Source organism: Dipodomys merriami, unplaced genomic scaffold, assembly GCF_024711535.1.
Source record: "Dipodomys merriami isolate MVZ:Mamm:240054 unplaced genomic scaffold, mDipMer1.0.p SCAF_2, whole genome shotgun sequence".
Taxonomy (NCBI): Eukaryota; Metazoa; Chordata; class Mammalia; order Rodentia; family Heteromyidae; genus Dipodomys; species Dipodomys merriami.
The window spans coordinates 17664340-17688224 of NW_027203381.1; the positions used below are offsets into that span (position 1 = coordinate 17664340).

Here is a 23885-nt window from a genome sequence, read left to right on the forward strand (position 1 = left end):
CCTCAAGAGCCAGGAAAATAAGAATCTTTCTTTCTTAGAGTGGGGAGGGCTCAGTACAGGGGATTGAATACAGGACTTGGGGAGTTAAGTCTGGTAGGTAGGTACTCTACCACTTGAGCTATGCCCCAAGGCCAGAGAGAAAACCTCCCGCCTTTGCTCTGGACCTCGTGCTCTGATGGGTTCGGATGGAGCCTGCTGTATCCCCAGCCGTGACTTTCTGACCTCGTGTTCTCATGGCTGCTGCGCTTTCCTCCCTTGTGCCTGCCTTGCTTCCCAGGCACACAGTCCAGTTCAGCTGGCATGTTCTGAGGGTTGGCTCAGTGCTGGGCACAGTACACATACCTAGCAGTACGTGACTTCACCCTGCACACCAACATGGAGATGTACCTCACCATCCCACTACATGAGAAGACACCACAGTGTCTGGCGCACAGGGACTCTGGGGAGGCACAGCCCTTCTCCTCTTCCTCCATCTCCATGTCCTCCTCTTCTTCCTCTAGCTCCTCCTCCTCCTCCTGTCACTTTGGAAAAAGGTGATTTTTCTAGCCTTTAGCACAGGTCAGTTCATACTGATTCAGCAGAAACCAGGTGAGGAAACTGAGTGGCAGGAAAGGGAAAGGCCTCTTCTGATGTCACTAGAGGGCTGGGGCCAGGCTCTACAGAGCTGTCTCTTTTAGGAACAGCCCCATCCCAAGCATCTTGGCCTCCAGATGAGCTCCTGGACTCCTAAGTTAGAGGGGTATCCTGACACAGCAGGCAAAAAGCTATGCATGGCAAACTCTGGCCAGTGCAAAAGGTTATTAGTCCCAGCTACAGCTGTCACCATTCCAACTGGAGTCTTCAGACTCAAGGCCTGCCCTAGAAGGAAGGGAGGTGGGGACTGAGAACTGGTCCTGTCACTGTAGGGGATATGCAGGGCTGATGTCCAGCACCGTGCCTGGCCTCTGGGACCACACCAGTGTCCATCAGGTGAGAGAAGCTCTATTTTGTTTTAGTCTGAGGAGAGCCAGGAAAAAAGATGCCTCCTCTGGTCAGGCATAACTAAGACAGGGAATGATGGACAGCTGCAGAGTCCTATGCTGACAGGAATCTGCTCAGAGCCCTGATTCCACAAGTCAGGATGTGGGTTCTGAACTGAAGGACAGCCCCCATCCTCCAGCTGTGTTTGGAAATAAACTGTACAATCTGCCCCCCCCGCCCCCGCAAAAAAAATGAAGGACAGGAGATAGGAAGAGAGGACGAGGAAGGAAAAGGGGAGAGGGGGAAGAGAGAAAGCAAGAGGGAGCAAAGTGGAAGGCCTCGCCTCGCCTCTGTCCTCAAAAGAGCTACCTGCTTTGGTCTTCAGTCACCTGGCTGTTGAAGCTCCTCTCATGATACATCCTCATTGCCCCCGAGCCTCAGACACATGTATTGATAAAGTACTCAAGGCAGGAAAATGCTGGAACAGCAACAGTAGGAACCACACAATACAGCCTACCAGACAGGACAATGGAATTCTGTGGGCAGTGAAGAAATATACACTTCCATGGGGGCAGTGCATAGGGGGAGTCCTAGGGCACCCAGATTTTCCCTGAATGGTGGAGAGGGTTAGCTGAAAACCGAGGGCAAGGGCTGGTACCCCAGCCAGCACAGCTCAATGTTCAGTTTGTGGGGGGCTGGATGGTGACCTCGTGAAGCATTCCTTTCCTCTCCTCCCTCTCCCTGGGTGCCAGATAAATGAGCCTCAGGATGTAAGGAGTACCGAAAGCTGGCACCAGACAGGCCCTGTCATCTTGGCAGGGTCCAACGTTCTCCTGTTGGGAATGACAGGGGAGTCCGTGGGTTGGGGTATAGAGCTTTCTGGGAAAGGCCCTGGTTACCGAAGGCTGTGCGCAGACCCCATCTCCAACCATCCATATCCCAATGGCACAGGGCCAGTGCAGCTTGGGACTGAAAAGATACCATCATGGCCATTCCTCCATACTGTGGAACACAAGAAGGCAGGGGAGCACACCAGGTCATGAGATGGAGAGTCCCCAGCCGGTCCTAGGCCTCACACCTCCTCTGGAGCAAGCTTAGTGAGCCTGTGCTCACCCAAGAGGTGGGGGCGCAGGTGGGAAGGGATGGGACAGGATGACACCACCCCATCAAGCATCATGTTGGATGAACCTGCTGGGCAGGCAATGGTTGCTTATAGAAATAGGCTTTATATTACCAAGGGCTAAGCCATCCCCCCACCCCCAAATGTGAATCATGTTTTAATCTTGAATGTTTCATCTGCCTCAACTGCAAACTAGGATCCCAAGTCAAGGTAGATAAAGAATCTGGGGGCAACTCAAGAGGCCTGGCCTGGGAATGGCTGCAGAGAATGCTGTGCAGTCTTGGGCAGGGCTAGGGTCAAGTGATCCTGGAAGAATCTTGTAGAAGAATCCAGGACCAACGTCTCCCCAAACCCCTGCGTTCAGTTACACAAGCGGTGTGTCTCTTGAACTAAAACAAGGGGCAAACAGAACACTGGCTCAATTCTGATTTCTCTTCACCTGTGGATCCCTCTGTTCTAATTCTGCTACAACCGCACCAAGAAGTGACATCCCAGCTTCAACCCCACGCTCCCGCAGACTCCTGAGACTGAAGATTCCAGTCTCTGGCTCTCTGAGTTGTCAGCACAAGCCTGGCAAATTCTAGTGCCTCCATCCAGCCTGAAACTCCTTCTAATGCCTTGCTCGTAAGTCCCTCCCAGGCCTGTGACCCGGTGAACAGGACTAAGACAAGGTGCAACCATCTCCTGGGGGTACTGTCTTCTTCCCTTTCTCTTGAGTACTGTAGCTTAGGTCCTGGTTATCCCTCTGCAGCCAGTCTGCATCCTGTCATCTCTTGACTGAAACAGCATTTTGCTTTTGCTTCTCTGCAGCAGCAACACTGTAAGATGGTTTCCATCTTCAATGAACCTGTTTTGGAAGGAGCCCCCAAATGTGCTAGCTGCTGCCTCCTACAGCCCCTCCAAACTACCCTGCCTTCAGCCTTTTCTCTTTTTAATGCATCTACTCATTTCAACCCCCATTTAAACATGTTTTTGCATAGCTAGTTTTCAGCTACCCAGAGGTTTGAGCTGAAGCTCCTCCCCCACATTAAAACCCACATCTTTCTTCCCTTACCTCCAATCTCTCTGCAAATGACACCTCCCACTGCAGCCAGACAGGTTGCGGCAATTTCTCCCCGATCACTACATTTCCATGCCAGCCCACCTGCATGTCCCACTATCCTCTTCGTGCTTGGAGCAACCCTACCTGTGCTGTGCCCCAGAGCTGATCTTCCCTTCTAGCTCTCAGAGCACAGGGCATCCACCCAGGTTATACATAGACTTCTAGCTTCCCACCAAACCAAGGATCCTAGGAACAAAAGTATGGTGGCTGGTTTACCCAGATGTCCCCAGCCATGTGTAGTTCCTGGCATGTAGTAGATGCTCAATAAAAAGTTGATGACTGAATGAAGATGTAGGCATGGGAATTGAGCTGGGGACCCAGGAAGCTGAGGAAAACAAGTCCTAAAGAAGCCTTCCTTAGAGGCCCCTTTGCTGGAGGAACCAGTTAGTTCTGCAGGATGCCAGCAGAAGGTCTAGGTGGAAGACTATAAAAGAGGCATTGAGGGCTGAGCATCCAGGATGAGGCTGGGCTTAGAGACAGTACCCAGAGGCTGAGGCAAAGGAGTGGCTGACAAGGAAGCCAGGTAGAAGTAGAGCAAGGTAGGAAAAGAGGTAGACTGCATAGGAGTCCCCAGACCATGGAATGAGACGTCAATCAGAGAAGAAACTTGGCCAGTGGAGTCCCAGTAACCATGTGCTCTCTTGGGTATCTCATTCAAGACTTGTTGGAAGATCAGCTCAAATCAAACCAAACCTAGAAAGCAACTGCACGCCATTCCCTTGACGCTTGTTTCAGGTTTGATCTCCTGCTCTCAGATCATCACATAGACAAACTCAGGATGCTAAATTTGGGTTGTTTACCAAGACTGAGCCCTCAGGCTCATTTTTCCTATACTCTCCCCCCTCACCCCGCCTTCCTTCATCAGGATCAACCAAAAGCTCAAGAACCATTTTGAGTAAGTCCTCCTTATGAATTTCATTTTTCCCTGTTCTTCTGGAAGCCTCCGCTGACGGATCTTTCATCACTTGGCAGCCCCGTGGATCGTAATAAAATTTAGATGAAAATACATTTGTGAAGCAACTTTCTCCTGTCTAAAGCATTTGCCTGTAGTATTATTTAATATTTAATATGGTGATGAAATATGTATTGGGCATCACTCTGCACCAGGCAATGGGGATTCAGGGGCAAATAAACCAGGTGCAACCCCTGGCCCTGTGGACCTTAGAGTCTAGAGTGGCCCATGTGATACTAACAAGAGTTTGGGATGAGATGACCACAATGGTGATGAACGGGGGAGGGGGAAGTGCAGATGTGGATGAAGTAATAAGAAGACAATTCCTTTGGGGGAAAATGCAGACTCTCAATAAGTGACATTTAAACCAACATACTTGAGGGAAGACTGAGAGAGTGATTACTTTTGGCAGATCTCATGGTCCAGCACCACTGGACTCCAGACAAAAAAGGGGGAAAAAATCAGCCAATCCTGTATTCTGTCCCTGGGTTTATATCTTAGGGCGCATTTGCCCCTGAAAACAATTCTCTGCCAGATCTGGCAAGCTTGAGATCAGACAATTCTCAGGAGTTTTTCTTCACTAACATATTGGGGTGGTCATATAATAAGACAAAGGAAGAAAGGCAAAAATGCACACACCAGCAAAGTATTTCTAAACCAGATTTAGAGCCAGTACTTTGTAATTCAATTTAGAATGATCAATTAAGCAATCACCCAAACCCTACTCCCTAAAACTCTCTGGGGTAGGATTCTTCAGCTTGGAGGTCTAGCACCATAGATGGGCTTTCAAAGTCTTCAAATATATGTCCCCTTCCTAAATATACATTACTGTACTTTGCTTCCACCAACAATTAGACAATAGACATGCACTGGAGAAAAAAATTAGCAAATTTATTTAATTAGGCTATAGCTTGCAACACTTCTAAAATGGTTAGCATTCATTTATTTTAATTATAATCCCCTGCCTTTTACTAAAACGATTAGTGGTTATTAGTATACATTATTCTTTATGCAGGGCCACAAACATATTTTTGTTTTACAAGAAAAAAAATATCCTGTGTTAAGGCTGAAGGTCAGGCTTGGTGGTTAGAGTGCTTGCCTAGCAAACAAAGTCCTGAGTTCAAACCCCAGTCCCACAAAACAACACAAAAAAACATCACATGTATAAAATGTCAGGTCTGAAGCACTGTCAGGAGTAATGTCATGCTGGAATATTTTTTAAAATACAGAATCTTATAGGGCACCATATGTGTGTGTGTGTGTGTGTGTGTGTGTGTGTGTGTGTGTGTGTGTGTGTGTGTGTGTGTGTGTGTGGAGAGAGAGAGAGAGAGAGAGAGAGAGAGAGAGAGAGAGAGAGAGAGAGAGAGAGAGAGAGAGAGAGAGAGAAACACCTCCTTCACACACAAAGAACAGACACTGGACTGTGCTATTCGATATAAATTCCTGTCATTTTTAGTTTAAGTTTTAGCGGTTTAATTACAAAGACAATGAATGAGAACACAGCCCCGTTCTTATATAGTTCTTATTTCTAAACTTTGTTTTTTCATATTATTGAGAAAAATTTAATCCATAAAGATTAAGTTATGGTAAAAATTGTAACAACTTTTGGTAGGGTCCTAAGGATTGAACTCAAAGTCTTGTGCACGCACAAGTATTCTACTGCTTAAGCCACAATTCCAATCCCGCTTTTACTGTTTTGGCTTCAGAATACAATCCTCTTACCTCTGCCTTCCAAGTAATTGGAATTACAGATGTTTACCACCATGCCCAGCCTTTTCTTAAAACAAACAAAGCAATAGTTCACATGGGAAATGTAAGTATAAGATAAAAAGATGGCAGAATAAACTTTGAGGACAGCTAAAAATCAAATGAACATGTTGAGATTTTGGTTAAATTTTGATAAAGCACACATTCAAGTTATATTGCTTCAGGTATCATTTTTTAATGTTTCTATATAATTTTATTTTTGTTTTATGTTTATGTGGTACTGAAGAATTGAACCAAGGGCCTCATGCATGCACTCTACCACTAAGCCACATTCCCAGCCCCTCAGGTATCATTTTTAAAGAGCTTAAAAATACGTTTTTAAAGTTCCAATATTTACGGAATATCAAAGCACTTTTAAATGTAAGTTGAAAACTACAAACTGACATGAACCTTTTTACAGATGAGAAAACAGGGCCAAGAAAGAGAGATCTGCCCAGATCCCACTGGGGAGTGAGTGAGATGAATTAGTTTCCTGAGAATACATCCAGACCACACGTGTGTGTGTGTGTGTGTGTGTGTGTATGTGTGTGTGTGTGTGTGTGTGTGTGTGTTCTGGTCTTAGCATTTGAACTCAGAGTTTGGGCACTATCCCTTAATTTCTTTTTGTCTAAAACTTTATTTTATTGAAAAGATGCTGTACAGAGGGGTTGCAGTTACATGAATAAGGTAATGAGCACATTTCTTGTGGAGCATTGTTACCCCACCCTTTTTTTTTTTTTTTGAGGGAAAGCTGGGCACTGTCCCTCAGCTCTTCAGATCAAGGCTAGCGCTCTACCACTTGAGCTACAGCGCCACTTCTGGCTTATTTCTTTTTGCTTATGTGGTGCTGAGGACTCGAACCCAGGGCCTCATGCATGCAAGGCAAGCGCTCTACCACTGAGCCACCTTCCCAGCCCCGTTACCCCATCCTTTGTTGTTCTTCCACTATCCCTTCCCTCTCCCACCTCCCCTACTCTTCCCCCCGCCCCCGCCCGGAAGGTCATTTCCAATATAATGTCTTGTGGGTATCATTGTTGCAATTATCCCTTAACTTTTTTGCTCAAGGCTAGCACTCTATCACTTGAGCCACAACTCCACTCCTAGTTTTCTTGAGTGGTTAATTGGAGATAAGAGTCTCACGGACTTTCCTACTCAGGCTGGCTTTGAATTTTTCTTCTTTTTCTAAATACATTCATGGAAGACTTCCCTATGTAAGTTGGCCCTTCCTCACTGTCCCTGGTGTTTCAAGTACTAACAAACCATTGTGTGTGTGTGTGTGTGTGTGTGTGTGTGTGTGTGTGTGTGTGTGTGTGTGTGAATGTGAATGTATGTGCATACACATACACATGCATGCACACATGACAGAAGGCATTTCATCCTCACAACTCCTGCTCCTTTGTAGTCATCTGTGGTTTGTTTCATTAAAAGAATATTCTAGCTGCCAGGTGCTGGTGGCTCATCTCTGTAATCCTAGCTCCTCATGAGGCTGAGATCTGAGAATCATGGTTCAAAGCCAGCCCAGGCAGGAAAGTCCATGAGACTCTTATCTCCAATTAACCATTCAAGAAAACCAGGAGTGGAACTGTGGCTCAAGTGGTAGAGTGCTAGCCTTGAGCTGAAGAGCTGAAGGACAGCACCCAGGTCCGGAGTTCAAACCCCATCACGAACAAAAAAAAAAAAAAGAAAGAAAGAAAAAAAGAATATCCTGGCTAATGGGGATTGGCTACCAGTTCAAGTGTCCTTGGAGTGGTCCCCAGGGATAAAGCACAGTCTGTGAACAGTCACACTGCTGGTCTGGACCCTAAGGGGTTAAAGAGACTATTTTGTACTTCAGTCTCCTTCCAGACACCTCATGGTTAGAGAAACTTTTCTACACCCAGTGTGGATGACTTTGTCACTTGACCTTTTGTGCCCATGTGTGTGTATATAAAAAGAACATGTGTGTGTGTACAGATGTATATAAATATCATTGGCTCTGCCTGAGGTTCTCAGGATGAATCATCTTTCTCTAATGTTTCCTTCTAGAATAAAAGGGTCGTGGCCCACTTGAACCAATTCTATTAAGACAAAAGAATGTGAGGTGGCAATAAATACCAGATGCTGACACTAACCCAGAGCTCTAGCTGGTTGATATTAGAGATAATTATTAACCGAGTCAACAGCATATAAACAGCATAGATTTCCCATGACAGACACTGGTCCTGCTGTTACTAGGTTCATAAAAAGTATCCTGCCAAGTGGGTGATTCAACTCTCAACAATCCCAGTGTCCCACAATGAAGAAATTGGCCCATCACTTGATAAGGGAGAGACATGTTTAAAAAGCACACTTAAAGATGCTGGAAAAGGTGTAGGGCATATCATTAAGTACGAAAGGTTACTCTTGTGATGCACAGTACACTTCCCTACTTGTTTTAAAATTGTAGACAGAAAAAAAAAAAAGTCTAGAAGGGCAACCTGACTAATGGAGTAATCCCAAGAAAGGGTTTATAGAAATGTTTTCCTTTATACTTAAATTTCTTTTCCTCAAATTTTCTATAATGACTGCATATAATTTTATAACCATATTTTTTTTCTTCTTCCTTTACCTCCTCCTCCTTTTTTCTCCTCTTCTACTGCTGTCTCCTCCTCTTCCACCTCCTCCTCCTCCTCCTTCTTTGTGGCTTGAACTCAGGCCCTGAGTGCAGTCTTTTAGCTTTTTCTGCTCAAGGCTGGAGCTCTACCACTTGAGTTGCAGTTTTTTGGTAGTTAATTGGATCTAGAGTCTCAAGGACTTCCCTCCATAGGCTGGCTTTGAATTCTGATTCTCAGATCTCAAGCTCTTGAATAGCTAGGATTTATAGGTATATGGCACCTGGCCATACAAAATTTAAGAATTGAGACCTGTCTATAAAACTAAAGAGGCTGAGACAGGAGGATCACAAGTTTGAGGCCAATGTGGGCTACCATAGGATTCTATCTCAAATGATGATGATGATGAAGAAGAAAGTGGTTCTACATGAAAATTGAAGTCTTTTGCTACCATTTACCCCACCTGATAACACAGTGTATTTCTCAGAGGCCATTCAATGACAACATGGGAGGAGGGGAGTCTAGTGCTCTTTGGTTGTAGAAAAAACAGACAACAGATTCCTGTCTTGGAACTCAACTAATCTGGCTCAGCTTTTAAAGATTTCTGCTTTCTTGGTTCACTCCCATTTTCAGTCATCAAGTCTGGCACCGGCCCTTAGGGAATTCCTTCCATCTCACTTCTACCCACAGGCTGAGCTATGTTTTTCTCCATTCCTCAGATTTCTAAACTGGCAGGGTCATTTCGGGTCCGTTTTAGGAGACAGCTGTTTCTCTCCTGTCTACCTGGTCATCTCGTGACATTCCCAAGTGGTATCACGGGCTTTCCTCCCCCCCCATTCTTCTCCCTCCCCCCTCCAGTTGAGGTTCTCAGATGAGCAGACAGGGCTTGGAATCCTGGCCCTGCTGTTCGCAAGCATGGTACTTGGACAAGTTGTTTGGCAGGAAGAGGATGGAGGACCTCCCACACCCGTGTCCCTGGCAGTGGAAAGGTTGGAGGCCATGTGCTAAGGACTGTCTTTAGTGCCTGGCATGTACCAGCTACTTGGGCAATGGCAGCTGCCACAGGTACTATGAAGCCAACCACAGCTCTTTACACTTTCCTTCCAGAACCAGATCACTCTTGAGAAAGACTTTCACACTCCCTTTCAAGTCTCCTTCACTAGACACATGAAGCTGAAGCATTTTTGCTAACTCAACCATGCTGGCTTCTTAGGTAACTTACTTCCTCCCGGCTGTGGGCTTTGGGAAGATCTCACAGGAGGGAACAGCAGTAAACAAGGGACCCTACAGGGAACAGCGGCCCTTGGCAGCTCTGTGATGCCTGTTGCTGTTTGTTTTAAAAGTGCTGATGCCTCTGCTAGTCACCCACAAGAGGAAGGAGAGGCTGGCTTACTAGGACAGAAGGGGAAATTCACTTTAGATCTTGCATCCTTGGGTAAATATGCCATCCAACTTTGAAGGATTGTGATTCATCATAATGTTTTTCTAAGACTTCAAGGCCTCCAATGTTAACCCAAGGTCTGTAAACCATGCCATGAGCAATCTAAAATGAGGAGAGTTTTTTTTTTCCACTTAAGAAAGAGCTAGCAAATAGACATATTCCACTGGTGCTCACTCATGTTTGGGCAGCAGAGCATCAGGTCCCATTACTATCTAGCAAAAAGGGGATCTATACAAAGTCAGAACTCGCAAAGAGAAGGGAAAGACCCTGCATTAACTGAGTTAGGCACTTGATTTATTGTTTAAGATTTTGGTATTTTTGAGGAACGATCTTGCTGTTTAGCCCAGGTCTAGGGCCTGTGTGCTAGAACATAGATCAGGTCCTGAGAACTTAGGAACCAGGCAATGGGGCCAGTCACTGGCTACGTAGCTCAGACTGGCCTTGAACTCAAGATCCTTCTGCCTCTGCCTCCCAAGTGCTGGTATTACAGCAGTATACCACCATATCTAGCTTAAGTCAAGTACTTTACACACAGAATGTCTTGAGGGTTCACAAAACCTACTCCTTATGGGCTGAATTGTGCCCTCCAATTGCTTTTCTTTTCTTTTTGTCAGTTATGGGGCTTGAACTCTGGGCCTGGGCACTGTCCTTGAACTCTTCAGCTCAAGGTGAGTGCTCTACCACTTGAGCCACTTCCAGTTTTCTGGTGGTTAATTGGGGATAAGAGTCTCATGGACTTTCCTGCCTGGGCTGGCTTTGAACTGTGATCCTCAGATCTCAGCCTACTCAGTATTACAGGTGTGAGCCACTGCTGCCCAGAGTGTGTCCTCCAGTTTCATACATCAAAGCCCAAATCCCTAGACAGTGACTGTATTTAGAGCTAAGGTTGAAGAGATAAGGAAATAACGTGACACATTAAGATGAACCCTGACCCTTATATATGACAAGGTTTATTATAAAAAGAGACTAGGATATAATCAAGACACATCACAAGGGGCAACCGTGGAGAAACACAGCCAGAAGGCAGCCACCTGCAAGCCAAGGGGAGAGGCCTCAGAAGAAACCAATCTCCCTGGCAGGACCTTGACTTTACCCTTCCTGCCTCCAGAGCTGGGAGGAAATAAAGGTCTGTTTCTCAGCACCCACTCAGCTATATGTTGTACGGCAGCCCTGAAAAGCTCATGCAGCCAGACACCTGTCTAATGGCCATTTTACATAGGAGGAGGAAGGAACACACAAGTAGTTTGGTGGGGCCACATAGCTGATAACAGCAAAACCAGTCTGCCAATCAGATTCATTTGACTCTGACGCCTGTTCGTGGGCCTGTAGCTTGGCTATTTTAGAGTGAGGACATTGGAACCAGTGTTCTGGGCTTCAAATCCTGGGTTTGTCACTTCCTACCTTTCCCTAGCAACTTCTTTCAAGCAAGTTGCTTAATCTCACTGAGGCTGAGTTTCAATATGTATAAAATGGAACCACAAGAATCTCTACTTTGCTTTTTTTGTGGAGGAGATTAAATAATTTAAAAATGAATTACTAAAATACTTGGTATGTGACTCATGTTGTGTACTTGTAAATGTCAGCTAATATTGTTGCCATGATTCGTAGTAGCATAATTATTACCATATGGGGGGATTTTTCAATCATCTGGTCTACATGTGCATTTTACGTCATCAGTAAATTGAGGCCCAGAAATAGAAAATGTTTTTAGAAGTTCACAAAACCAGGGAACTACGGGTTAGTCTGATTTCTCTCCATTGTTTCTTTGAGGAAATTCAAAGAAACAAGTGCCAGGAGGCAAGGTTTTCTGTGTGTTTTTAAGATTAGGGAGACAGGCAATAGCGGCAACCAGTTGGCTGTGACAGGGAGCAGAAGCCTCATCCTGGGCCTTCTGGATTCATCTATGAGCAGAGATCCTCCCTCCCTTCCCACCCGGCCCCCAGGATTATGAGGAGGCCACAGACACTAGATGTAGTAGACCCTGAGTGGCAGGTGATAGGATGATATGAGAGTCAAAATGCAAAAGGATTGCCCATCGCCAAAGGGGCAGAACATCAAGATTCTAACAATTCAGCTTTAGGGCAGTGCTAGGAGATGAAGAAACATTAAAAGGCTCCCATAGAAAAGCAATTGATGGATGTGGATATTAATAGATCTTTAGAAGGTTGCTCAAAAAAGGACCAAGCAGACAAGTCATATGGGATGTTTTACGTAACCAGGCTGCAAGGAGCCACGTGGATCTCTGGCAAGAGACACAGCTCCTGCCTGAGTGGAGAAGGGACAGGAGAAACCACCTGGTCTCAGGGTAATACAACCAATGAGGCCTAGAGCTGTTCCGTCAACGTTTTGGGTGTTTAGGCAACCACTGTGGACTAAGCACATTTTTGGTGGCCTGTCCTTTGCTGAGCACTGGGATTAACAAGTCAGCCAATCTCAAGGGATTCAGGCACGCAGAGGAATATGGTCCCAATAAAACGTGAACGGAAAGAGAGCTGCAGACTGAGGAAGTGCTCAGAGAGAGGTGAATCTGTGCTAGGAGAGCACCTGGCAAAGACATTATGAGCTGCAGCTTGAGAAGGCTTAGTTAGGGGTCCTGAAGCTGAAGATGGAAGGATTTGTAGCCACTAACTGGGAGAGTGGATGTGCTGAAGGGGTGGGAAATGGACATGCAAAGGCTCCAAGGAGTGGAGGGAGATGGAATTCAGGAAGTATGAGAGTGATACAGTGGATGGAGCGCAAACGATATGGCAGAAAGTAGGGAAAATTAAGAATGAGAAAGTAGATCAGTCCATGGGGTGATATGGCTCAGATGCCCGAGGCCTGTGGAGTAGGTCTTGCAGATCAGGGTAGGAGGCCTTGGGAACCAGGCAATGGGACCAAGCCACTGAGGCCTTAACCCCAGAGTCTTTGTGGCCCAGATCAGGGGACCTAGTAGACTAGGCCACAAGACCTGGGAAGCAGGGATCATGGAATCTTAGGGGTCAGATGAAAGATTCTGTCTCTGAGAAGGGATTTTAATCCATGGATCACATTTCCATTTTGAGGGAACTCTTCTGACTGCAGTGTGAATAGTTTGGTTGGACTGGGATGTAGACTAGTAGCCCAGATCAGGAGCTTCTGAGGTACTTCAGGGACTGGTGATAGTGTTTTGGATTGGGATGGTGCTGAGAGGTGTGGAAATAAATACAAAAGTATATATGAGATATTTAGTATGTAAAACCTCCTGGCATAGGAATGCTGTGGGGGAGGAGGAGACTCAAATTTGAATCCTAACCTTCTGGTTGCGAGATGGATGCAAATACAAATTCTGAGACAGGGAAAGTGGAAGAGGGACAGGTCCTGGGCTTGGTTTAGATCACATTGTTGGAAGCTTTTGACATCTATGAAGAGGCACTGACATTTCCTGAGAACCCACTCTAAGCCAATGGGCAAGACATGAGGCTCTGGAGACTGTGTTTAATAAAGCAGATTCCCTGCCCTCAAATAGCCCATGCTTAGCCCTGGCTGCATATTGGAGTTGCCTGGGGAGTTTGACAAATACTGGTGCCTGGATCCCACCCTTGGAGAGGCCCAGTTAATTGCCGGCTGAGCCTATGGTGCATCGGGAGGCTTAAGAATTCCCCTGGTGATTCTAGAGTGCACTGGAGGCTCAGTATTGAGGCTTTATGACCATGCAAGATCCAGTGCAGCTTGTAACTAATCACTCAGAAGAGGGACTCAGGGTCTTAGGCCCTAAGAATTTAGAGCAGCAATATTAAAGCACATGGGTATAATGGGAATAATATTATTTAGATATTAAACCAATATATTTTATCCTTAGTGAGTCCTAGTCCCTAGCTGTTTTCTGGCTCCCTAATTAAGAATGGAGCCTGGCTGCCTCAGATCATAGGATTTCTTCTTGGCTATAAAGAAACACCTCTTACATCTCTAGGGGAATTAAAAAAATCCATGACAGGTGACATCTTACTCTAAGAAAGCTGATGTTCCAATAAAAGGTGTAAGTCCAATATAACATAAGTCACATATAACCTAAGTGTGTGTCATCGATCAAGAAACAAAACAAATTCCTAGGAATAAAACTACTTTGGTCTAAGTCCCTAGAGGAGCTAAAACAGACCTCACTTTGTCCTTGACCTTAACTGACAGTACACATTCCTCAATTTTCCTGGAGAGCAAAAACAAAAACAAAATTGACAGCCATGTTGAAAATACTGATACACCTGCCAAGACAGGTGACACTTGAACTATTGCACAGGTGTCCAGCTTCCATTCTCCCCAGGAGCAGAGCCAAGCCTCACTCGCTCACAATGCTCCTGCAGACAGATGGGTAGGGAGGTCCTGGTTTCCATCAAGCATGTTTAGAATGGAGAGAAATGGTGAACCTGCAGAATATAAAAAGGCACATCTGCCTGCAAGCAGCAGGGGCCTGGATAAAGCAAACTGGGACTTCAACTTCCAACAAAATCAGTGACCTTCTCTCACTCTCCTCACCCCAAATTCAAACAACTGCCTTGTGTTCTGGAATCCTTCCTAACACCCCCCCCCCACCTCCCATCACCTAATTATAGGCAAAACTACAGAGCACAGTGAAATCCTAACCGTGTTGGGCTGTGCTTTCTTCCTACATTAGGATACGGAGATGGCTGTCTGAAAGAAAATTCTAGTCTCATCTTCCTCTAGAAGTGATCAAAGATAGATCCAAGCCCCACGCAGCATTTCATCATTCACCATCTCAACCCCACTGAGGAGACTACAGAGGATTATTGGATGGAGTTTATGTCCTTAAGGACTTGAGAGTAAGGAGTTTAGATTTTATCCCTACTGTGAAGCTACTTAAGGTTTCTGAGCCATAAAATCAAGGTGTTTTAGTGAGATTAATCTGGCAGCAGCATGCCAAGTAGCTTGGACCAGGAACCTACTCATAAAATGGAGAACCCTGACAACAAGAATCAAGCATTCAAGAGTCCACAGTGCTATCAGACACACCAGGTGTGCCCCAGGACATCCTCTGCAACAGTTCTTTTTGTGGTCTTTAAGTCCTTTGGGATACATGCTCACTCAAACAGGAGGCAGGACCTCGTCAGACTCTTCGACAACAGCCCAGAGAACAGACTACTGTGACTGACCTTAGCCATGGCTGGGTAAGAATAGCTGTCCATTCTCACCTAGGCCTCTGTTTCTAGACAACCATTCAAGATAGCGAGATGCCACTTTTCCTAAAGATTTCCAAGGAAAGGGATTCCCCCAGTGCCTTTGGAAATCCTGTAGATTCTAGAAGAATTTCTCCTAGGTCCCTCTTAACCTCTTACACCACATGCCAGTCTCTTCTCACCACAACGGAGAAAAGCTGACCTTAGAGACATCTGGAACCACAGAATGACTGTGTGTGTGTGTGTGTGTGTGTGTGTGTGTGTGTGTGTGTGTGTGCGCGCACACACACACACACACAGTAGTAGAACTTGAACTCAGGGCCTCAAGCTTTCACTTTTTTTTACTCAAAATTGGAGTTCTACCACTTGAACCATGCCTCCACTTTCAACTTTTGCTGGTTCATTGAAGATAAGAAACTTGGGGACTTTTCTGCCTGGACTATCTCTAAACCATGATCCTCAGATCTCAGCCCCTTGAGTAGCTAGGATTACAGGCATGAGCTTCCAGTGTTGATCTTTAAGATATGATTGGAATCTCAAGGTATTGAGTATAACTCATAAATATCCCCAAACGAGAGACAGAATATGAAAGAACACGAGTAAAGTTTGAGGTGAATTTGATGGACAGAGGGATGTCAAAATGAAATGTCAAAATCGGTTAGAAGGGGCAGTGTCTACACAGACAGAGGAGATATTAGAGTTGGGCCCCAGAATAACAGATTCTGATTTAACACAATTTTTTTCTCAATTTTTATTATTTGGGAATCAAACACCAATAATATTTGCTTCTCCCTACTGAACAAAGAAACCAAAGTACCAGGACCCTGCTACCCAAATGTATCCTGCTGGCTCCCCAGAAACCCCACTGTCCCCAGGCTGTTGAGCCTCCAGCCTGAATCATTCCCTGCCCCGTGCAGCTACCAAGAAAATACATAGGCTCTGCAGCAAGGCAGTTACCCCAACTCATCTAACTTGAGGCTAGCAGCAATCTCATACTCTCCCTTCAGCAGCATGAAGAATTTGGTAGAATTGATACTCTGGGGCCTGCTAGAATCCTCCAAGACACTATCTTGCCTGCAGATCCTCCTATAAGAGCCCTCAACAGTAAAGCCACCCACAGATGCCAATATCATCCTACATCTAACACTCACATGGCACTTTCCAAGTTCAAATTATACTATGCAAACATCTCAGACTCTCACATCTACCAGAGGGGCTGAGCACTCTGGTAAAAGTTCTCCTTGCTGATAAAAGTGCTGGTTATGACTTCCTATTGTGCTTGGTAGCTATCAGCAAGCATAACCTATATTCAAACACTTTCTCCACCTTTCATTTTGGCATAACTTCACTGTTTACCTCCCCAGGAAAGACCATGCAAAGTCTAATGTTTACTGTCCATCTGGGATACAGGGAGAACACTAAAAAAACTCAAGGGACATCAGAAGACAAAGGATGAGTATTAAATAAAATGTGCAAACACTGAACGAGCAGGAAACCTGAAAGTATAGAAAAGGTGTGAAAGATAGCTAGTATTTAGTAGCAGCTCAACCTATACATTTTAAAAAATCACTTATGCAATTGATCCTTGTTATTCATGGTAGGTATACTCGAGAAAGCCATGGTGAACATTGAATTAGTAAACACTGAGCCCTTGTAGCTAGAAAAAAATACAGGTTAGGTTCCTACATGTTCTGTCCCACCACTGACATTTCAGTGAATGATCTCTTCTTTTCTGGATGTACTATCTTGTTGATTTGTTAACATTGAACTCACAGCCACCAATGCTATACACATGTCTGACTCGTGCTTGGTGAACACACATTTTCACATTGCAGCCTTCCTGCCATTAGTAACACAAGACAACACCTCCGCACAGTACTGATGGGCCATTTTAAATCACAAAATCATCAAGGAAAACAAAGCACAAAAATGTGGCATCCAACAGACCACAGGCCAAACAAGATGGTGATGTCGCCTCATCTTTCCTCACATGGGATGTGCATGAAACCAAACTTACCACTCTACGCCTGCTCAGGATAAGGATGAAAGATCCAAGAACGCTGACCTGGGGGTGACAAATCAAGCTCAGTGAGTGGCCCAGTTGGCAAATACAGAATCAGTTAATTAGGAGGATTGACTATACCTGGTTCCAGAAGGGATGGAAGCAGAGGCTCCCACCTGTCTGTGGAAAAGCATGGAGGCTGCAATGCCAGCTAAGACTCCTAGGTGGGAGAGAACCAATGTGGAGGTATCAGAGGGCTGAGCGAGAAGGCGGCTCCATGGAGTGATGACAGAGTGCAGCCTGGGACAAGGCTGTGGGAAGGGTAGGGGGTGGAGGGACACTGCAATGAGGAGCGTGCAGTTTCCCATATGAACTACTAAACACCAAGGAGGTACAGGACCAGAAGACAGCAGAATTTCAAGACCCTGATGGGTGCATAAGAAAATCCTGGTCAGGTTTATACCAACATCTTGGGGGGCTCCTGAACCCCCAGGATGTCTCAGAAAAGTCTAGACACCAAAAAGAGGAAACAGCTTTGTGGGATTAAGATTCCAAGTTCTAAGTCATGTATCTGTGGCTCATGCTTGTAATTCTAGATGCTCAGAAGGCTATGATCTGAACATCTCAGTTCAAAGCCAGCCAAGGAAGGCAAGTTTATGAGACTCTTATCTCCAATTTAACTACCACAAAGCCAGACATGGAGCTCTGGCTCAAGTGGTAGAGCATCAACTTTGAGCAAAAAAATGCTAAGGGGCAGTGCCCAGGCCCTGAGTTCAAGCTCCAGTACCAGAATGGATGGGGGAAGGGAGAGAGGGAGAGAGGGAGAGAGGAAGAGAGAGAGGGGAGAGAGAAAAAGAGAGAGAGAGAAAGAGAGACAGACACACAGACACACAGACACACAGAGGAGAGAGCGCCAACACATAAGGTTTGGATCCCAGAACACTTGTGGCTATTTACTGTCTGTGGGCTTTGCTAATGTCCCATAAGGCCTTTAACATATCCAGACACTTACAGAGGTCTCACAACAGCAGTGACCATTCTTATTTTGAAGTCTGTTTACAGGTAAGAGACAAACAAGTGAGATAAAGCTCTTAAAACTCTCAAGGCTGATGATAGCACCCTCAACTTTAATGGTTGCCTCCAGCCCTGGCTTCTCAGTACTGTGGAAGAAACTCTAGGCATGCAAGCAATTTCATGAGGACAAGTGAAATGGTTCTCTGCCTCTGACCATCCAACTGAGCACCAGTTAGACCTATCCGGACCCCTGAAGCCCAAACTCAGACCCCAGCTTCTCCCATGGCTTTCAACCTGAGCCAGCTTCACAGTATATGTGGCCCAGATGTTCACAACCCCTCCACACACTCAGGACCAAACACTCCATTTGATGTATGGCCGTCATTATCTTGAAAAATCCTAACTGCTTTCTGAACAAAGGCCCCAAATCTCACTTCACACTTGTGCCTCACAAAATTATGTCATGAGGTCCCTCTTTCTCCACTCTATCTCCTGTAATCTAGGGTGCCAAACATGAGGTCCAGGGGGCAAGTCTGTGCAAGTAGCAACTGCCTTGTTAAAACCTTTCCATCCCGAATGAAAATACATTTCTATTCTGGTTACGGAGCCAACTAATGCGTGTAACTTAATCATGCTGTTGTTTGCTCAATCTGGCTGTAAACCATGTAAACTCCATCCTCCCAGGAGCTTTCGGCTACCAGCTGGGGAATTAGCAACACACGTCAAGCTTGTTATATGATTCTCTCTGGGATCTTCTCTCAGTGGTTCTAACCTTGGGCACAGGGTACATTGCAATTCAGCCTGGCCCAGGAGTCTCCTAAGCACTGTGAACATGAGCACTTTCCTCTGAGAAAGATTCTGCAGATCAGAAAGAACAAAGCCAAACAAGGAAACTAAACACATACTGTACCTCCTTCCCCTCCAGGTTCAGTAACAAGACTTAAGCCCTGAAATCTCTTTCTAGAACATGTTTCCAGGATAAGGAAAGTGGATAGTTTTCTCCTCCCCAGACCAGTGAGAAGAAAATCAACAAATAACTACAGGTGCCAGAGCCTTTCTTTATTAGTCAAACAAATGTGTCGAACAGCTAATATAAATTTAATATCATGGCCAAACAGAACCGTCTCTGTGTTATTAGCTACGAGAATTACAATATACAAAGTATCAGCAGGGGCCAAAGGAAGAATGTGGGTGAGAAAGGAGAGGTAAGAGGGTTTGTCTGGAGATTTTAGCCCTGCTTCTGCTACAAATTAGAATTAGTAGTTGTAGCTGGGCACCAGTGGCTCACATCTATAATTCTAGCTACTCAGAAGGCTGCGATCTGAGAATCATGGTTTGAAGCCAGCCCAGGCAGAAACCAACAAAAAGCCAGACGTGGAGGTGTGGCGCAAATGTCAGAGCATCAGCCTTGAATGAAAGAACCAAGTGGGAACACAACACCATGAGTAGTGGCACCAAAAAAGAAAGCAAGAGAGAGATTTGGAGTTGTGCTTGTATCATTTTTCTCTCTGCCTTAGTTTCCTCTTCCGGAAAAAAACATTTGCTGATAGTGAGATTAAATAAGAACATGATTCAAGATACAAACTAAAAGTTAGTGGAATCTACAGCTTCATCCTAAAATATAAGCTGTGACAAGGCACTGGATAAGCTTACAAGGACCCCTACAAAGTCCACATTTGTTCTAGTGGGTTCTAGCCAGAACCCTAAAAAGATTTCAAGGGAACCTAGCCCCTGAGGGAGTCAAGATCAGAATGCAATGGAAAGAATTCCTACTCTGCCTGGCCTGCCAGCTCTTGGCTTCCTGGTGCAATCGGGCTGGATTTAGAAGCAGCCAACCCATACAAGTCTTCGCACTTCTAATTACTTCATGATTTGTACACATGTTGGCGGTTGCTTGAAGCCTGTTTTTATTAATTCACAGATTTGCACTATTTTTATTCTCTTTTTTTCTTGCCAATGAGCTGAGCTAGCTGCAGCTTGGCATCCAGGGAGGGCCACAAGGGGAATTGAGTTTCCATCTGCCCCCAGCCCCCACTGCTTGAGAACTTGACCTCAGACAGAGCACTCCAGTAGTCACCACAGGGGACAGAGACAGATGGCATAGGGGTGGGCGGTGGGAGGTGACTCCCCTGGTGACTAAATCTCTGCTTCTTCTGCTTTGAGGCAAGATCCCCACAATATCTCTCCTACTCTAATGCCAAAACCCACACTTTCCAGGTCCCAGGTGCTCACCCCAGGACCTGACACATCAGGGAGAAGCCTGTTGTTATGACTCATCCACTAACCCCATGGAGATTCTCCCTTCCACCCTCCAACAATTAGGAGAGGACGCTGCAGCTGTCTGGTGTGGCCTGTACATACCATCTGAACTCACAGCCAGTGGAGACCTTGGGCTTTGTGTCGTCTCCCAGGCGGACAGTCCCATGATGGGGTTTGCTTCGAGTCCTGGTGCAGACAGTGAATGCAAGTGGGATGCCCACCCTCTGCGCTCATGTCTCCCATGATGACACATGCTCTGCCCTCCAGCCGGGTTACTGTGAGGCATGTTGAATGCTGTCAGGTGCTCACCACAAGCATGAGACCATGACTGTGGTTTGAACATGATCTACTGGCAGAGTGTTGGGGCTCTGCTTTCAAATCAGCTGGATCTCAAGGCTGGGTATTGGGATGGAGTGGGAACCCATGTCAACTTGGAAGCTGGTGGTGGACACAGGAAGGAATGCTCCAGAAGAAAGTGTCTATGGCCTCATTGGGCCCTTGCTATTCCTGGGCCTGTTCCCACATCAGATGACTTTTGTCGGCATCTTGCTTTTGGAATCTGACCTCAGAAGGAGGTCCTGGCAGAACACAGCAGAGGGCATACCACAAGAGCTGAAACGGAGGCCACCTGACCAAGATGAGGAAAAGCAAAAGGCAGAGGTGGGAGGAGAACTGTTCTCCCTCCCTTAGTTCCAAAGCCTAATGAAAACACCCATTTGTCTTGCAGATTAATGTGGGAACAGAGAGAGCCAGGAAGCTAGATTCCCCATGCAGCAAGCACAGAGGGCTCCCTTAATAAATTACACCTACGTGAGAAAAGATAAAAGATATGGTGCACTGTTAAGAAACCACTGCAAAGAACCACCGGGGTGCAAGGTTGGCTACTCCTGCACGTGTGTGGATCAGCATACGGGGCAGATTTGGAGTCAAGCTCATTTGCTGGAGCCCTCTCGTGACTTCCTTGGAGTCTCTCTGGGAGTCAGGTTTAACCTGCAGCAGATGCTTAAAGATAGAAAGAAAGAGGAAAGGGGACAGTTAGAAAGAAAAGCAAGCAGGCACCAGTGATTCACACCTATAATCCTAGCTAGTCAGGAGGCTGAAATCTGAGGATCATGGTTCAAAGCCATTCAGAGCAGAAATGTCCATAAGGCTCTTCTCCAATTAACAAGCAAAATGCCAGAGCCTATGGAGGGGTGGCTCAAGTAGTAGAGAGCCAACACTCAGGACAACACTCAGGTCCTAAGTTCAAGCCCTAGTATTGGTGCAAAAAATAAAATAGACATTAAAAGCAGAAAGAAAAGTAGGCTTACATGGGTAGATGGGATATTATGGGGGAAATGGCTCCAAGTAATAGCCTTGGTAACCACTTGAGCTAATAGTTCTGACTCCTTTAACTGAATCCTTTCAGCCTGGGCTGAGGTGTCTGGTAAGGGCCATGGAACACACATCCAGTTCATCCTGTGGTTAAATATACAAAGACAAGCTGAACACTGGTGGCTCACACCTGTAATCCTAGCTACTCAGAAGACTGGGATCTGAGGATAGCAGTTCAAAGCCAGCCCAGGCAGGAAAGCCCTCTCCATCCACCAAGAATGTTTCAAGTCTGCCTCTCCTAAGAAGTGTTCTCTGAGCACTTGGTGCCCACAACATCTGCTTCAGCTCCTCCCTGTCCTAACCTCACAGCTAGAACTGATGATCAATTTTCTGTGTCAACCTGGCTGAGTTATTGTGGATGTTTCTGTGAGGGTGTTTGGGAGTGAGATTTACTATGAAAAATGGGTGGATTTGGAGTATAACACATGCCTTCCATAATGTGGGTGGGCCTGAAGCCCTGGACTGAGCAACAATAACAAAAATCACTTCCCCTGAGTAAGAGGGAATTCAAGAGCAGACAATCCTTGGACTGCACCTACAATATCAGCTCTTCCCTGTGTCTCTAACTTTGGGTGCCAATCTACAGAGTTTGGTCTTAGCAGCTCCCATAATTATTTGAACTGATTTCTTAGATTGAGAGAGAGAGAGAGAGAGAGAGAGAGAGAGAGAGAGAGAGAGAGAGAAAGAGAGAGAAAATATGTAGTGTGTGTGTGTATGTGCGTGCGTGTGTGTGTGTGTGTGTGTGTGTGTGTGTGTGTGTGTGTGTGTGTGTGTGTGTGTGTGTCCCCTGCCCCAGGTTCTATTTCTCTGGAGAGCCCTGATTAGATACCAGGGACTAATGAAGGCTAGACTGAGTTCTTCTCACTTGTAAAAGCCCCTTCTGCAGTCCTAGGAGGGACCCTAACAATTTCCTATGTCCTATCTCTTCTTTTTTCAGAGGGCCCCTAGCATTGTGTAAACTTCCCACTTCCCACATCGTGGGTCCAGAACAGCTTTTGATATAGGAATTTACTGCCTTAGGTCCACGCTGGCTCATGCTGGCACTCTTGTCTTATACTTGTGTTGCTCATGGGAACACTTCAGCACTGTGTAGTACAACAAAGAGAAGGCTCTATGAAAGATATGTCTGTGACTCTTCTTGATCTCTCTTGCCATCTGTGCTCAACCCTTGAATACTAAAGCCCAGTGCACCTTTATTCACAGAATGTTGATTCTCAGTTGCTGTGGGTCTGTGGTATGAAAAAGAAGAACCATGCTGAGGGTCCAGGAAAGAAGATCAGTGAAATGCAAGGGTGCAGTGAGAAAGGATACAGTCTTGCTATGATTCAAACCCAGTACTTTGCTGTCCATTAATATACCAGGATTCTAGTCACCAAAGCATGGTGTGTTGAAGTCCTGGAGATCCTCAGATCTCCCATAAGATCTGTGCAGAAATACATCTTCCACGACCAGCCTAGATTCCTCCTGACTCTCCCCTCTCTAGCTACATGGCCTGTGCTGAACCAGCTCTAGAGAAAGCACAGCACTGGCTGTATTTCCAGGCAGTCTGAGCTTTGGCCTTTCCACACTGACCACATGCTGGGCATATGTCAACCAGGATGTGAGTTTCAGTTCCATGCATTTTTCATTTTTTAAATACCCAAGAGAGTAAATTAGCATGGAATTCAATGCCATAGGCTGAGGGAGAAAATAGGCTCTTTGGCCAGGCCCTGAGCATTGACAAAGCTCACTGCTGACTCAACCCTCTAAGCAAGCCCTGGGGTGCCCCCAAATGCCCCTTTCTAAACACAAGTTCTCTAAGGGATCTTATGCAGCCAAAACTCTCCAGGCAGGCTGCACCAGGAAGAGCAAGGGGAGCCCCAGCAATGTACCTGGGCTTCTTAGAAGGGATTTGTCTGGAAACAATGTTATCACCACCACCATCCCCCTCCCCAAAGCTGTCTCAGAACTCAAGGATCTCTTTCAAAAGCTTGTAGACCTAAGTCTATAAATCTGGACTTGAGCAAAAGACAAAAATGATGATCATTCTTTAAGCCCATGAAAGGAATTGCGATTGCTATTGTTTAAAAAGAAAAGCGACAAAGTGACTGCTGCTTTAGGTTAAAAATACATCATTTTAGGCTCATATCTCTAATTCTAGCTACTGAGGAAGGTGAGATCTGAGGATCACACTTTGAAGCCAGTCCAGGTACAAA

General features: G+C 45.7%; 1 protein-coding gene across 4 annotated transcripts in view; it reads right to left on the reverse strand.

The window, feature by feature from the left end:
* Mapk4 (mitogen-activated protein kinase 4) overlaps positions 1 to 23885 on the reverse strand; it is a 119114-nt gene that overhangs the window by 44827 nt on the left and 50402 nt on the right. Inside the window, exon 2 of one of the 4 annotated variants that reach the window (XM_070029147.1) lies at positions 17059 to 17106. The exons of the other annotated variants lie outside the window; for them this stretch is intronic. The gene's annotated coding sequence lies outside the window, so the exon portion shown is untranslated. The remainder of the gene's footprint in view (positions 1 to 17058; positions 17107 to 23885) is intronic. 4 annotated transcript variants of the gene reach the window in all.